This window comes from Coturnix japonica, chromosome 12 (assembly GCF_001577835.2).
Source record: "Coturnix japonica isolate 7356 chromosome 12, Coturnix japonica 2.1, whole genome shotgun sequence".
Taxonomy (NCBI): Eukaryota; Metazoa; Chordata; class Aves; order Galliformes; family Phasianidae; genus Coturnix; species Coturnix japonica.
The window spans coordinates 11,966,169-11,980,632 of record NC_029527.1 but is presented as its reverse complement, the minus strand read 5'-3'; the positions used below and the strand labels follow the sequence as shown (position 1 = coordinate 11,980,632).

At 46.8% G+C, this 14,464-nt stretch overlaps 1 long non-coding RNA gene across 1 annotated transcript in view; it reads right to left on the bottom strand.

Moving 5' to 3' along the window:
- The window catches only part of LOC107319885, a 42,110-nt gene extending 29,555 nt beyond the window's left edge, over positions 1-12,555 (bottom strand). Inside the window, exon 1 of the long non-coding RNA XR_001557983.2 lies at positions 12,443-12,555. This is a non-coding gene — a long non-coding RNA (uncharacterized LOC107319885). The remainder of the gene's footprint in view (positions 1-12,442) is intronic.
- Positions 12,556-14,464: the final 1,909 nt, after the last annotated feature.

Sequence of the window (14,464 nt, the reverse complement as noted above, 5' to 3'; positions counted from 1 at the left end):
GAACCGAGTGAAATCAAGGGAACTCGAGAGCAAAAAGCTGCAGCGTGGGTACTAATAAGAAAGCCAGGAAAAGCAAAACCCAACCTGCAGCACACAAATCAAAAGAAGGAAAGTCTGTCCAGTTAGTCTGAAAGATGAACCACACAAACACAGAACTAGCAGGGCTTCTGTGGTGGGTGTGCTAATAACTCCCAGAGCTTCTATAGACTTCTTGTCCACATCTCCCAGCCTTTCCCAAGGAGGCCCATCCTCCAGCTCTCTCTATGTATAGAGTTAAAGCACAAAGATAAATAATTCATATGAGCTTTCATCTATATCTTCTTTCCAACAAGGAAAGGACCCCAATGAGCCAGCATGTACTGGCCAGCACATTACACAAGTCCAGAAGCTCTATTTGGTTCTCAGGGGAAGGATCTGGGACATGAGCTCACTCATCCACAAGTTGTTGGGTTGCTTCCCCTCCCCATCCCAAAGTTGAAGAAAAGACTGCACTCAGCTAAAATCTGGACTAAGATCTGCAAGGCCAAATCAAGATAAGCACAAAGCAGAATGCCTGCAAGTATAAACTCATCTTCTTCAAAGCATTTCAGGCCCCAGCTGCAAATTGGTTTATTCCGAGAACAAATTGTTGCTCAACTACTTGGAAGCCTGTCTTTGCAAAACTTCAAGCTAAGCATCTTTGATTGAAATGAACATAGTATTAGTGATAAATAATTGCACGTGAGAACCCTGGAGGAGGTCTAGGCCTCATCCAAAAGTGAGATAATTAACTGCAAGGCGTATCATTTCACTTGTTGCTCTATAGCAGCCACTAAGTTGCCCAAGAGTCCTCCCCATGCTTTGCACAAAGCACCCTTCTGCTGTACATCTCAGAACAAGCTTTCTTCACCAAGATAAACCCATGCTAAAGAAGGACAAATAATCTCGGGGTTGGCCCAGGAATTTAGGTGGGTTTTGAGGAAGCCCAGAAATACATTTTTATTCATTTTGTATCTGTACCCAAAATATTTTTCCTCACTTCTGGAAAAGCAGGAGTGTTAAATGCCCGAAAGCTTCAGAGAAAGCCCATGGAAGGACCCATCTGGAGGGTCTCCTATGGCATAACTGGGAGTTAAAAGCATCGTCTCCTCTCTCACGCATACCCTTCATATGGCCACAAGATTTTCTGCCCCAGTCAATGCTCATCCAATTCATCCTAACAATTCCACATGCAGAACTGGCTTGAAGGAGGAAAAAAAGATATATCTTGTCAACTCCTATCGGCAAATCAGTGCCCCGGCATATAACATCTTCTGTATTTATTAGAGCACTTAGGATCCAATGGACAGAAAAGGTAGAGTTTCTCCATAGGAGTTGGCATTAAAAAGCAAAACAAAACAAAACCATTTCTTTACATGGTGCTCCCTACAAAACTCTCCGGATAGCAAAGCATCATCTTCCTGAAAATACTTCAGTGCATATTTGGGAGATGGGAGACATGAGGGGTCTACAGCCCTCTCCCCTCAATGTCTGAGAGGCCACATCTGGGGAGGAGCCCCCACCTGCACTGGATTACCCTTCTGCACACTGACCTCATCTTGGCTCTCCTGCTCTGCTTTTGAAGTTCCTTTGCAGAATCAAATTTAGCAAGGTCCATACCTGGGCTGAGAAATATATGTCCCGAGGGCACTTCCCCAGCAGTGCTGGCTTTCATTAACCCAGCTTCTCCACTGTCCTTTTTTCACACCCATTAAACAGCACCAAAGGGAGCTGGCAATACATTTTCCTTTGCCCTTCTCCTTTGTGCTCCTCCTTGATGAATGGCGAAAGCAGATGCACAGTTGTCTTTGAAGGCTCTGGCGGATGAGCATGTTGAATCAATGATGGATTGGACCAAATGAATCACAGTGTGGGAGAAAGCGCAAGGCAATGATTTCTAAGTGGCCTTCACATCTTTACACTTCAGAACTCGATTTAAAAGCCCGTTTTCTTCTTTTTATCTGTTTCCAGTTTCTGCAGTGCCTTTGCATATGTTGAGGGAGGTAGGGGGGGAAGGAGGGGAACCTTTACATATAAACAGAAGATTCCACTTCTCCATCAGACAATAATGAAGCATTGTCATTTAGGGAGTTCAAATAGCTGGGAAACCACTTCAAGGCTGTGCGAAACAACTGGGTAGCATCAGAAAGAACAGCACTGGCAAACCCAGCGGCACAGTTTCAAACTCCAGTATAGCAAACTAACAGAAAACCACAGCTGGTTCAGTGGCCTACCTCCCCACGCTGGGAGGCAAGAGCTGCTTCAGAAAGCAGCTCTAATGAAACAGTGTTTTAGGATATGGTGAACTGCCAGGGATTACCGGATACACAACTACTGCCACTCCAACCCATCCCAAGCCTTGTGTGCTCCCAGTCAGGCTGCTCTTAGGCCCTCCCTGTGACCAAGGACAACTGTTCTCATCAAAAAGATGGGTTTTCCCCACAAATACACCATTGCCACAGCCACTGCAGCAGCACAGAGCTGCATCAACACAGCCTCAGCAGAGGCTTCCAAAGGATGCATCCTCACAGCAAACTCTCCCAGTACCACTTCTACTATCGCTCCCTAACCAGGCAGCAATATTTATGAACTGCCACAAGATTGGGAAGAAATGCTTTATCCATGAGCAGTAAAAGAAGGGATGAGCTGAAATACAATTTGCTCAGATTTTTTTCCAGCACACCCCCAGGTTTGCAGTGATAAGAGGCTAAAATGTGGCATGAGCCTGGCTGTGGCCAGAAGCTGATAGTGCAGACTGCACCACAGAGGGAAATGTGGGAAATAGAGGTGCTGGGGACAAAGGGAAGTCTGTTGCAGTAAGAAAAGCCTGAATCAACAAATTTGCCCTGAATACCACTTTCAACTTAATCCAGACGGAGCTAAGAGATAAAAGAACAAAACGCTGCTGATTTTCCAGCAGTGAAATGACAGCTGGTGGCTTCAGGGAAGTGTTGGTTAAGCTTTGCAATGATCCTGCAGGCACTCAGGCCTGTGAAGGCAATGCAGCCAAGTGCTCGCTCACACACAGGGAAGGATTCCTCCTTGCCGTGCAGACCCCTCCAGCATTAAAAGAGAAAGAAAACCTCTTCCATCCCTCCAACCAGAGCACCCCTTGGGATGGGAGCTCCACCCACATCAGGAGGTGAAGGTGATTAATTGCCCATACAGCAAGAGGGGTTCCTGGAGCCGTCTCGCTGACAGTGATCGTTTGGGGCCATATGGCACTTCCACATCCCATTAGTAACGCTCCTGCTGCACCCCGAGCCCAGTTTCATCTTTCAGAGGGTTGGGGAGCACGAAATACCAGAGTTCTGGCCAAGATCTCCAAGGGCAGGAAGCTCAGGGAAATATGTTTCTTGAAAACCAAACTTCTTTTTGTTCTCAATGGCAGCAGCGTCTCACAGTACTGACCTCACCCACAGAGAGGTCCTATCTTCAAAAAGGCCTCATAGGGCTGTGATGCTGGAGGAGACCCCATTCTCCCCAGATTTAGAGACGACATGCCAGCTCACCCATCTCATTTCATTGTCCCAACATTGCCCCTCAAATGGGTTTTCAGGCACCTGCAGGGCACAGACATGGGTGCTCAGTGGCCAGGGACAGTGCGTGATGAAAGCCCCATTCCATCAGGAAGGTGGCTGTGCTCCAGCGAGCAAAAAACACACGCAGGCTGTCTGCTCCGTGCTGCACAGCCCCCTTGGCAGGCAGCATGGAAAATGCCAGTGCTCACAGATATGGTCTCCAAGGAGGACAGTTTCCAAAACCCAGAGCAGGTGGGGCCGCTCAGCGCCCACCTCCCACAGGGCAGCAGCTGGTGGCTCTGACATTGGGTTTGCACCCAGCAGTTGCTCACCTCTAAAGTGCTACGCTCTCTTATTGTATCATTTGCTGCTCTTTTATAGGAGAAAGGGTCCAGCCAGCTAAAAAGTAAAGAAGTGCAAAGCTAAGCAGAGGGAAGCTTCCAAGTGGCATGATTTCACTTGATTGTACAGTACCAAGAAGAAGAGAGAGAGAACAGAGAACACAGAGAAGGGAGGTGGTTTCACTGGAGGAGGGAGCAGCTGGTAACTTCTGACTCATCCTCAGTGCCCTGGAGCTGGGCACTGCCACAGCCAGAAGTGGGCACAGCAGTGGCTGCCACCATCTCTGGGACCAGAACTGTTCAGATCATCCCTCTCCCTTGCTGTGATGCTCACAGTCCCTTGATGGAGGATTCAGGGAATCCCTTTTGCAGTACTTCAGAGCCACAAAGTGGGAACAGGAGAGAAGGACAGTACCAGGAAGGTACCATGCTGCAGCCAGTCCCCACCTCACACACCTTCCCCAGCCCAGGCACATGCCAGCAGACCTTGCTGCTCTCTATCTAATGTATTCCAGATGGAGCACACACCTCCAAAACATTACTTAAAATGGGAATAAATCCTTCAGGAGACCTCCACGTGACAGATACCACTTGATTGAGTTGCCAAGTGAGGAACTTTTATTTTAAGGAAAAAAAAATCTACAATTAACCTATTGTCACCCCACAGCAGGGGGAAGCAATAAACTGTGTATGTCTGCTTTCCAGCCAAGCCCTCAAGGTTTATCCACCAACCCTTCTTAGCAAATCTCCCCTGAGAGCTCTTTTGATACCTTACGGATTTGTTAAACATTTATAACATGAAAGTGAGAATATTATATACACTGCCCCAGCATAAATCACAGGTCTGATCCTCTGTGTACAATGGAAAGGGGAGATGGAAAGAGAAATGGGGTTCTAGGCTGCAAGGTGAACCAGCACAGAGGTTTTCCTATCCCTCCACCAAGCAGCAACGTGCACAAAGGGGCTGTGAGAAGCTGGTGCTCCTCCAGCCCCTCCAGTTTTTCAAGTTTTACACCTGGGGAAAGAAGAATGAACAACCGCTGTTAGACGTCGTCAAGGTGAGAGCACAGGACATTTAAGAAGTGGAAAAACATCTGTTCAGCCCAGATAGAAACCAGATGGAGGCGGAGGGGGGTGGAGGACAGAGGAACGGGCGAGAGGAAAAGCAGAAACGCTCTCAGGGAGATGGCTGTAGGAGAAGAGGGCTGCATGGAGACCCATGAGTCCTTCCTACGGTGAACAGCTCAGGGACTGCTCTTCCTGCAAAGGACTTGCTGCTGGGACAACGACAGACATGGGGCTCATTTCCAGGGCCAAAGACGCTTCTGGCAAAGGACAGACCAGATACTTTCTGCAGCAAGTGCAGGATTTTAAACAGTAGATTTGGCACTCGTCCCTAATCCTCTTTATCCTCACGTCCACAATCAAGTACTCCTCTTCTGCTTTAATGCAGCTTATTTTGGGGCTTTCAGAGACATCAACAAGGAGCTTTTATGGGTGTAGAAGGGGAAGTAAATGAAAACAATGCATGCCAGAGAGGATGCAGCAAGTGAAACCTAAAAGGGTACGGCAGAAGACCATGGCAAGGGCACACAGATATCTTGGGGTGTTGGGGGGGGGGGGGGGGAGTAACTTCAGGCACAGAACAGAAAGTAAGAGCAACCAGAGGGCTGGAAGTCCCCTGGGAGCAAACATCAGGATGCTGGGGAGAAACATCATTGCAACACCCCTGATACTGGAGAAAAACATTCCCAGGAACACATTAACTGTAGATGTGTCTGCAGTGCCAACAGCCAGGTTTGAAAGATCACTGAAACAAAAGCAAGATGTGCTGAAAGTCACTTCCCAGCTAATAAACTGATTCCTGATGCTTTTGCATCTGACTTTGCTCTCAGAGCCCCTTTTGGCAAGCAGTATGAATGCAAACAGGAAAAAAAAAAAAAGAGCAATATGTTTTCTTTTTAAGCTCAGAAAGACGTCTCCCATAGCTTCAAACACTAGAAGTGGTGAGCAATTTCCTCACTGTACGGCACTTCCTAGAGAAAGAAAGAAATTTGTCAAAACAAACTTTTTGCAGGAAATGTTTCATTTTGGAGCCATTTGGGTCCATTCTTTTCATGCGGTTGAGGAGTCCCATTTCTGGCAAGTCCCCAAATGGAAGGTCCTTTCTCCTGTAGCTGTTAAAAATCATAGAATGGCTTGGGTTGGGAGGGACCTTAAAGATCATTTAGTTCCAACCGTCTGCCTTGGGCTGGCTGCCCCCCACCAGTTCAACCTGACCAGGACCCCATCCATGGCCACGTGTACCCCCAGGGATGGGGAACCCACAGCTCTGGGCAGCTGTGCCAGTGAAAATGTATCTGTGTCCAAGGTTGCAAGTAGAAAAACAATCAAAATCACTACTGCCACTCCCAAACAAAGCCCAGTGTTTGAAGTTGGGTTTTGGACCCTTCATGTCAGGGAGGATTGGACTCAATGATCCTTATGGGTCTCTTCCAACTTGAGATATTCTGTTTCTAGCCATGAACACAGTGATCTTTATTTCCAGGATTCCAACCCAAACTATTCAGTGACTCTAACTTGGTCACTGTGCAGCCTGGGAATTGTGTTGTTCAAATGCCTCTAACATATTCACAGTGGAATATTTACTGCTACTTGCATGGAACCTGTGGAATTTGAGCTGGCACGGAGACATCCACCGCAGTGCTGAATTTGGTTACTGTTAACCAGCAGAAACTCCCTACAAAAGCCTAATTTCTCCTGAAAGAGCAGCCAAGCTGAGCAAGGAGAGCGTTTTGGATTAACACAGTGACAAAGAGCAATGCCATCACTGTGCCCACCTAACACTTCTGCCCAAGACACTGCAAAGAATGGGAGGAAAAACCCAAATGCTGCAGTAGCCACAGGGCAAGCAACCAAGCAAGCAGCTTGCAGGTTGCTGCAGGCTCCACACAACTCTCCCGCCCGCTTCCTCTCCGGCCGGCTCCCAATTTGTCTGCAAACCACAAGTTTAATTGGAGCTGGCAAGCACTTTGACTTCAAAACGCACGTAACACCTGGAAGGCAGAGCTCAGGTGGAAGGGGGGAGGAAGCAGGATGACGGCCAAGTGCTTTTGTCATTCTCTGGGCTGCTTGCATGGAGCTGCCCGGGGAAGGAGGAATCGGTAGCTGCAGGGCAGTGCACAGGCACACATGTGTGGTTCTGGCCTTACATTCTCAACAAGGATTTTTGGTCACTTTCAAATGAATTGCAAGACCTCTTTTGTGAGAAATTAATAAATAAATAGGCACACCCTGAAATGGTCGAGAATTAAATCCAAGAACAAGGAAGTGGTGGCAAGAAGCTACTGCTGGCTAAACCTAAGGCTGAATGACCCAGCAGCTGTGGGAGAGTATGGAGCCAGCATCCAGCAGGCTGAATGTGTGCCCACAAGCCTGGGGAGCGGCACACCCCATTTGCTGCTTTTTGGTGCAAGGAATGACCATGGCCAGGTCTGGCTGAGTCTTCTAAAGACCAACTTAGGAGGACAGATGTATTGCTCATGGCTTTACCTTAACAGATTGCCCCTCACAGATAAGTTCTTGCAGTTCTGATCAGTGGTGGCTGAAGCAATGAGCAGTGCATTTCTCAGCTGAAAACTGAATCCTCTCCTCTCTGAGAGTCTTAGAAACAACCTAAACCAGAAAAAACATTGCTACAGTGCAGAAACCTTCTGCACTGACACTGTTCTACCACACAGCATACACCTGAGAAGGGCACAGCTGCCATATGCCACTTTCTAACTAAGTTTCCCCTTTCACTTTCAGATATTACAATGTTGAAATCTCTACTCATTCCTTCAGAAGGTTTGTTTATCCTTATTTAAACAACATCCAAATAAGGAGCACTCAAACTTTGGAAGTCCAAAGGCACAGAAGCGAGTTGGCCATTTCTGCAAGTCTTTCCTTCAAAGCATTTAGCAAGTCTTTAATAACAGTCAACAACACATGAGAAATGCTAACAGAGAACAAACACTGAAAAAACAAATGGTTTGCAAGGTGCTCCAGCAACAGCCAGAGCACATCAATGCAAGTCCTGTAATAGATTTTCTTCCCTTTGAGGGAAGCAGTGACTTCTGCATGCTTGCTACAAAACAGTACAAAGGGACACTGACATCTCTTTGGCCAATTAGACATCAGCACAACAAGAAATCAAGTCACTACTTTATTTTACTCCACTCCTACACACTGCATCCCACTTGTGTGGCTTTTTTCTCCTCCTTGGTGCATACATACACGCATTTATCTGTTTAGTGTTATACTGAGTGGCTTTTTTTTATCAACCTGGGCAAATTCTTCTGAGCCAGATTTTGGAAAACATCCCATCTGGAAAGTATGAGTGATAAGTAGGATTGTGACACTGCAGGATTGCCATGAGAAGGAGCAGACAGATTTGTTCATCAAAAAAAAATAATCTCAAGAACTTATGCAAGCAAGAGCAAGTGTAACAAAAGCATGCACTGAGCTGTCTCCCATTAACAGCACAGATCAAATGTGCCAGTGCAACTGCTTCTGCTTTGCCTAAATAAATGCCTGGATCAGTCATCAAAGTAGGATTGTTTTCCACAATACACTTCCTTGAGCAACCCAGATAGCCTTTGTGTTGGCCCCAGTAATGATGTAATGGGAAAAAGTTACAGGCATTCTGTCAAAGCCATGCAGATTGCTCAAAATACTATTTCCCAAGGCTCCAGCTTCGCAGGTGCAGACTCAGCAGCCATCAAGACTCGCTATGATTAATGGCTTTTTCCAACGTGTTGCCTTACACTAATAGAGAGAGCTAACTTTTATTAAATTATAGATGATCTGTTAGTGGATGCTGGTCACCTACAGGCTCACATATGTAAAGAAGCTGTTGAAACTGGCACAGCCTGGCTATCTCAGAAACAAGCCAGCCTAAGCTTTATGTTACCTATACATGTGGACCTCCTGTTTACATTACCTTCTACCCAGCAGTCAGAGGGAGATGTTTAGAAAAACAATGATACCAGAACAATAAGGAAAACCATTGGTCCATATGCAAACCTCTCAAAAACACACCACAACCCCTCCTTAATATGTCCAAGACCAGACAGAAGTGTACCTGAAGTCCCAAGGAACATCTTGCAAAATAACACAAGGACATGCAATGTTGTAGCTCAGATAAGGTCACCCAGCTGTTATCAATACTAAAAGAAGTGAACAAGGCAACAAACAAAAATAGAAGCCATATCCCTGCTACCCAGGAGGGGCTGGCAGCTCTCACTGACCCACTCCTCAAGATGTAGCTTGGGATCACCACAAATAGGCCAAGTGCCACCAGGTTCCCTCATACCTCCAGCACAGCCCCAAAGCTATTCCCTTCTCTAGGGAACAGAAAACCCTTTGATCCACAGCCTTAACATTTCATTTAGCAAAAGAACAGCAAAAAAACATCACGAAAAAAACACTTGTTACCTGCAGAGCTTCCCTCAAAGATCCTGTTAAGAATAACATCTTGGAGCAGTATGCACAGTGCCCAGCACACAGTAATTGATAGCTTGCAGCTGAGTTTTCTCCCCACAGGTGTAGCCCATTGGGAAAGGCCCTGTGTGAGGCATGCCAGCATCCCATAAACCCTATAAGTGCTGGAAGAGGAAGATGCTTAAGTAACTTTTGTTTAGAGAGGCAGTTTGGTAATGATTTTGTGCTTCATCAAATGGGTCTGATGGACAGCAGAGTAAGTACAAGGCAAGGTGGTGTTTTTCCTTTCTTTCTCTGCCTCCTCCTTCAATGTTTCCTTTGGATGCTGCATCTCTTCTAGGCTATCCTCACAAAGAATCTGTTAATGCTCTGGCACATGTTGCCCCAGCTGGATGAGGAGGTTGGCAAGCTCTTATCTTTGGGTGCTGGTTACAGGTCTGCCAAGTTGTGGGGGATGATGTGTTTATTGCCCACAGTAACCAGAACAGAGTCCTTCCATGCAGGTCAGGAGGAGAGTGACTGAGATGAGACCCCTCAGAACAGCATAGAAGCCAAAGAGCAACAAGGAATTGTGATTGAGTTGTGCTTCTCTGGAGCAGCACAGCTGTGAGGCTGAAAGCTCTCAGCAGTTTTCTTGAATTCAGAAGACAAGCTGTAGCATATTGAGATATGTTCTCGTTTTGTTGAAAGCTTAGTGAAGTGTGGGAAGGGACTGGAAGCTCTTCTGCCTCTTCACGCAGCGTTGCCTCCAGATCACAACCTGGTAACTGCTTTAACCTTGTTACTTCTGCATGAGCTCTTGCATTACAGTGTGCCTCACTGCAAAGCTGATGGAAAATGCATCTCAAAGGCAGAAGGAATATAATCCTCCTGGGACAGAACAGACACAGTCATTGTGCATCCCTGCAGCTTTCCATGGCCATTCATGCTTGTGGGCTACGCCATGTGCCAATACCCAAATACCTACCACTGCATGCAAGGACAAAGCTGTCCAACTGCTGCGATGCTGGCATGAGAGCACTATGGACTCTTCTGTTAGAAGTTTGAGACAGTTACCATCTACTTGTTCCCCCCTGTTTCTAATTAGTTATGGCACTGGCATAAAGCAGGGTTTGTGTCTATTAAGTCTTCATCTGCTCCTCCTTATTCCCACATGAAGTCATAATCCTTCATGTCATCCCAACTGTGTGCTATGGAAGTGATTTAGGATGTCTCAAAACAGAGCATAATGACCTCAGGTATTGAATAAATGGAAGGAAAAGAGCTCTTGTGTCACACACAGCTGGTAACGAGCAGAGGGAGATGGGGGAAGAAGCTGATGTATCTGTGGAAGAATTTGAAGAACAATCATGAGATTTTTACACATGGCAGATGTCTAAGATATTTTGACAGATTCTTCTCAGAGCCTCTAAGCCACAGCAGGGCCCTGCCACATATTTTGTTCTTCGTATAATGATGCTGTGCCATTTGTATGGCAGTACTGCTGAGCTCTTGGGTGGTACCAGCAGGACAAGAAGTGTGGTTAACAGTTGGCTTCAAGGGCCAAGCAGAAATATCAGCCTGCAGTTCAGTCCCTAGCCAAGAATGAGGCACTCAAGAGCAAGGAAACAGAATTCTTTTCTAAACAAGGGATCAAAGTGTGATGGACAAACACTAATATCTTCCAGCCATAAAGCAACAAGAGGTAGTTTGGTAGTAACAGCTTGTGGTAATCACAGGGGCAGCATCTGAGTACCAGTGGAAGTTGTCATAAGGTATCTTGCCACACTTCTACTGCAGGCAAAGCTCAACAGCTGAAAGAAAATGAGCTTTGACCTGCAAGGCAATGCTGCTCTCTGGGCCCTTCCCAGCCTGGCTGTGGTGGTCATTCTGCCATCACCTTCCTTCAGCTGTTGAGCAGGATTTCAGCCTTTGCAAATAGGCACTTCGTGCAACTTACAGCTGAACTTGCCTTGGAAACATTGCCAGGCAGAGACCACCTGCGCTGATGGTGTCCTTCATCTGGATCGTGTGGCTATTAAATAATGTTGTTTGCTTCTGAAGGGGCATCCTGCATTTATTCCATCTGGCATTTCTTTTAATCAATAACAACCTGCTGAGCCCTGGTCCTTCTGATACCCCTAATTCTTTGTTATTCTCTGGGCAGGGGCAGGTGCCTCCAGTGTTAGCTGGATCCCAGCTCTTTTGCTCCACTTTCATGATTTAATCTCATGTATTCCTCTGGGGCTGCAAGAACCTCCTGCTTCCACCTCAGCCTGCAGGTGAAAGCAACGAGAAGTTGCACCTTGTAATTATAGTTATTATACTAACTAATAGAGCTCTTCATAGCACAAACACCATCAGCACCTGTTGCTGTTGGGAAGTGCTGTGTCTCCAGTCCTGCTCTTGCTGTCAGACTGGGCACAGATCTGCTTCTCAGAGCTGAGGAGTGAGCCCTGATACTGCCAGTATGGGACCTAATTCATCTCTGGGCTTCAGGAAATTTCTGGATGTGGATCTTGAGCATGAGAGAACAACGATGCTGTGCTAGAAGGCACAGTCTAAGTGAGCTACCAGCTGCATTCTGCTTCATTCTTTTCACCCATCCAAATGGCAGGCACTGTTCTGCTGCTCACAGCCTCCTTTCTCTCCCCCTTCTGTCTCAACGGCAAATTGCTGCTGTGCCTTTCTGAGGCTGATCTTAAAAAGGTGAGAAGCTCTCTTTATGCAGATGTGTTCAAACAAGCCCTTTAGGAGGGGAGGAGGGAAGAGTCAGATGTGGCATAGAACAGGGGCAGGATTAATTGGATCTCACCCTTTGCACTGTCTTCTGCTGAATGCCTGTGTCAGTCCCAGGCTGGGGAAGCAATTCAACTCGCTACCTGTGTTAGACTATGGTAGATACCTGGGTGAACTTTAAAGTTAATGGAGGACAATCTGGTCTTGATCAAAGATATTCTGTTCCTGGAGGACTAAAGTTCAAGCACAAGTCTCTGCTTTTGATAAAAAGCTTGTGGCACCAAAGGTAAACCCTTAGGACCCTGAGCCCAAACCCAACTTTACTGACCTTAAACTCCTAAACTTCTTCTAAACTTTACTGACCTTAAACTTCATGATCTCTTCCTTTACTTCTCCCTGTCGTGTACTGCCTTCTGCTAGGCTGAGCCAGCATTGCCCATAGAAGCAGTGAGGTGCGATGTCACAAATCAGCCGTTGTTGCTGGGTGCTCGTGTGTCACAAACATATCTGCTGTGTTCTCCAACCAGATCAGCCCTGAGCAGCAGGACTGGGACCACAGAGAGAGAGCAGCTCTGCGTGGTGAGCAGCCATCACCTCATCCCTCCAGGTCTGTTGTAACCCGTGCAGCTCTGGGACGCTGTTTGGAGCTGGTGACATGGCATAGCCATCAGCCATAGGATCAGCTGGTGCTGAGGACCTATGTTAGCTCTGTATCAATGTGGCTGCACTGAATAATTGCTGTGATGTGTGGGATGTGGGGAAGAGAATGTAAGTTCCTAATTACCAGCACAGGGTCACCCGAGGTGAGTGATCCGTGGCTGCATTCCCCATCTGTGCCACAGGGATGGTGCTTCTGTTCTCACCTCAGTTTGTCTTCTCTGTTTGGATTTCAAGCTCCTTAGGGCTGTGTCTTGCTGCATGTATGTACAGTTCCTCGCTTAATAGAGTCATGATCCAAAGTGAAGCCTCCGGGCACTCCTGTATATTATATCCTTACTAATTTCACAAGAGGTTGCAATCAAATTCCTTTATCAGGGGGAAAAAATTAATAAATAAAAAAGTCGTAGAGAAGAATAAGGAAAGCTATTAAAAACTGAGGAGCATTCTACTGAAGTAGAAATAATGGTACTTTGTCCCAAAAATGTATAAAATATGTATTGCAATTAAATTCTCTATTGGCAAATTGCTCTACAATTAAAAAACACAGAAGCTTGAGTGAGGCAATTAGAATAATAGTAGTGTTAATTACAGCTTGATGGATTCTGCATGCTGTCAGCAATTACCTTCCAAGTGTGCACTTTCTGAACCGAATCCAAATCCACAAAAAGACATGACAGAATTAGAAATCTCTTCCGTGTTGGCGTGCCTTTGCCACTTTAAAATTTGTTTTCCTAAATACTTTTGTAAGCTGTTTAATTAGGCTTAATGAGGTTCAAGGAAGAAGCATCCTCCACGTTGTACACAACTCCATAACACAGAGTTGGGTTTGGGGCACGGCAGGAGCACTGTGAGTGCACTCAGTTCCCCTTGAGTGCTGCTGGGGATTGATTCCCAGTGCATGTACAATGTGATTTAGCATGGGACATAGAATCGTTTGAGTTGGAAGGGATCTTAAAGGCCATCTGGTCCAACTCTGCACTGTATGGGGACACCTCCACCTCCACCAGGTGCTCAGAGCCCTTCCAGCCTCACCATGGCTGTCTCTAGGGATGGGGCATCCACCACCCCTCTGAGCAGTCTGTGCCTCACCCCTCCTTATTGTAAAGTAAGAACAGAATCTCCCCTTCTTTCTTACAGCCACCCTTAAGATACTGAAAGGCCATTATCAGGTCACCCTCGTTGGTCAGGAATATGATTTAGCCTGGAGGTATTGGTAATGGTTGCACTAGATGATCTTCTGGGTCTTTTCCAACCTTGATAATTCTGTGATTCTGTCAGGGGGAGGAGTTGCACCAACATTAACTTTGCTGCTAATTATCATGGTGCATCCATTGGCTGAGCCCTGTGCCACTGAATCGAGAGGAGAACTCTCATATCTGTGCAAGGCTTGTCCCCTCCAATGGTAGAACCCGGGGCTTTCAAACACTGGGTGAATTTAGGCAGCTGCTTGAGTTTAGGGTGAAGTGATCACATTGTGCTCCTGCACTGCGTCCTTGCAGGGTATGTCCGTGATATAAGATGGGGAAGGTTACACAGAGACCGTGGGGAGCTCTCGGCACGTTCCCCCTTTGCACGGAGAGCGGAGGGCGCTTCCCCTTTAAGTGGATTGGAGCGGGGGGGGGGCGCGTTCACACCTGGAGTGGGAAAGGGAGGAGGGACTTAGCGCCTGTGATTGACGGGCAGCCGGCATCAATGAGACGCAGAGCGGGGGGAAGATCCTGACCA